The 2,500-nt window shown below is 41.7% G+C and overlaps 1 pseudogene; it reads left to right on the top strand.

The window, feature by feature from the left end:
• LOC138002539 (uncharacterized) overlaps positions 1–2,500 on the top strand; it is a 23,863-nt pseudogene that overhangs the window by 16,267 nt on the left and 5,096 nt on the right.

The raw sequence follows: 2,500 nt of genomic DNA, 5'->3' as shown, positions 1-2,500 counted from the left end.
ATCTATGAGTGATTGTATTCTCTTTACACAAAATGTCTTTCTTTTATAGAAGAAAGGAAACTGGATCGTGTTCTTCTTGAAACCGAGCGGAATCGACAAATGGCCAACCAGATTGCGCAAAGAACTTTTACAGCATCTCACAGTTCAGAAAAAAACATCCTTCCCACAGGTCCTCAGGTAGTGGAGCTCACAGCCTGTTATATTACAGCTCTTTCTTTTTGGAAGCTGTTGAACTAAGTATTTAACCATCCTTCTCTCTCTGGTTTAGCCATAGTTTGGAATATCCGAGGATGACAACACTACACCAAAGCCGTGCTATTCAAACTACACCACGCATCTCATTCGATGAATTACAATCCTATCCAGGCATAGAAGCAACACTCATAGCATTTTTAAGCTCAGAGAACAGTATTGAAGGGGACCTACGCACAGTCACCTTGCCTTTCACGTTTGATCAACATTGTTCTTACTTTCATAATGCTCACTTTGTACCTTATAGCGGACCAATTAACTGCTTACAGGACGTTAGCAAAAAAGAAGAGGGAGGTACCTCGTTTTCGAAGGCTTTCTTCAGAGGTCCAGTTTACATGTACGATTCGTGTGCCTACATGATATGATGTTTCTCGAGACTTGTAAATCAGACATATTAACTTAACAATGCCTCGGCGGTCAAGATAACTTATGCTTTCTTCAAAGCCTTTCTTGACACTTCAAGCCATACAAAGTCTCCTGTTGATAGGTACTTTTGTATTTTGACTGAATACAGGCTTGGGTCAGTAGAGGAATAAGCGTGGAAGAATGCCTTTTAACATGCGAGGGAGCCAAGCTGTGCGATCTCTGCAAACCTGAAAAACCGTGGAAATATTATGGCGCCAGATACTTAATCCCATTTTCACTTGAGTTTCCTCATTTTGAGGTAATCACACAGTATTTAACTTAAAGTTTTCACCTTTTCTACTAATTTAAAAATTATCTACTCAACTACACCGTTAAACCGGTGAAAACGAAAACTCGTTAAAAATTACACAGATATACTTGTTATTTAGAGCAATGGATGAAAGTTATCCAGATAACGAAATGGGATACAAACCAACACTAGAGTTTTTTGGATTATTCGACAAAGGAAAGTGCTGATATCCAGTTCTATCACTGCACAACACCTAAGATAAAACAGTCTGAGGTGGAGAGGCCAGATAAGCGGGGAATAACGTGCATAAGCAACGCCTGCATTCTTATAATTACGTTAAGGACAGGCGGCCAAGAAGTGTAATTAAGGCCCCGCCGGAGGGGGGGGGGGGAGGGGGGGGGGGGCGTTGTCAATGTTTCACATTGCTGTCGGAGATTTCGAGAAACTGGATGTCGTTTGTCGCGATTTCACTTTAAGTGCTGTGGCTACTTTTTAGGCCATGTCACTTGTCGGAATTTACCCTAGCCGAGCCTCTTAATTTGTTCATATACATTGTAGGTACTCATTCAAGAAACAGGGGATAGAAGGTTTCTAGCCATTGGCGCAGTCTGGGAGGACTATGGAGCCAGTCATTCCATGCCAGGATGGTCAAAAGGAACTGTTGGATATCATGTTGACGATCGATGGAAAAATATTCCACGCTGAAAACCCAGACCAGGGAAAAGAAGTCGAAGTTCATATTTCTCGAGTTTTCCTTACAACTTATCACACTAGCACGTCGAGTCATGGGATTCCAACCCTGCATTGACACTTTCAATCGAGTAAGACGGTCAAGCACACCTATACAATAATATCATGATAAGGAAAGTTAGAAAGGATACCAAGCTACTTTTCTAACTGATAAGTCTCTTAACTGTTTTATTTTGCACGGTTAACATACTTCAATCGAGGCCACCTTAGAGTTCGAAACAAAAGAACTACGCTAGAACAGTGCGATTGTTAGCGGATGGAGCCAAACAATTTTTATTCGGTCAAATAACGTTTGAATCTCTTTAACGTTGACTTAAACAGCGCAACGAAGATGTCATGGAAATAATTTTAAGCTCTATGCAAACGGTCAACTCTTCAAGGTACAGCATAAGTTGGCGAGAAGAGCAACGGGACACTTCGTGACGCTTACTAAAATCAGCCTACATCTAATTAGGGTCAATTCTGGACATACAGACAAAGCAACACTATATATAGTAAGAAAAAAATATTTGAAACTTGCTTGAACCCAACGCAGGCGAATTAAGTGAAAGAAGCCGTTTGCGCTGTCCCAAGTGTGTTTTTACTGATCTTTGCTTTGCTTTTGCTTGGTTTGCGGTTGGATATAGATGCCACGGCTTATCGTAGCGACCGGATCGGCTGTACCATCAGGTTCGAGAAGAAACGGACGGTAAAGTGCCTGTGGTGTTCACACTGAATGGACGACGAATCACGGAAGATGAGATATGGATAGACTACACTCCGGGTGGGAAAGAAATGTACCCTTACATAGGCATGGGTCACCAAGGACTAAGAGTGTTGGCCAAGGTTTGTACGATTAATTGA

The sequence above is a fragment of the Montipora foliosa genome, chromosome 5 (genome assembly GCF_036669935.1).
Source record: "Montipora foliosa isolate CH-2021 chromosome 5, ASM3666993v2, whole genome shotgun sequence".
Classification (NCBI taxonomy): Eukaryota; Metazoa; Cnidaria; class Anthozoa; order Scleractinia; family Acroporidae; genus Montipora; species Montipora foliosa.
This window is presented reverse-complemented; position numbering and strand designations above follow the sequence as displayed.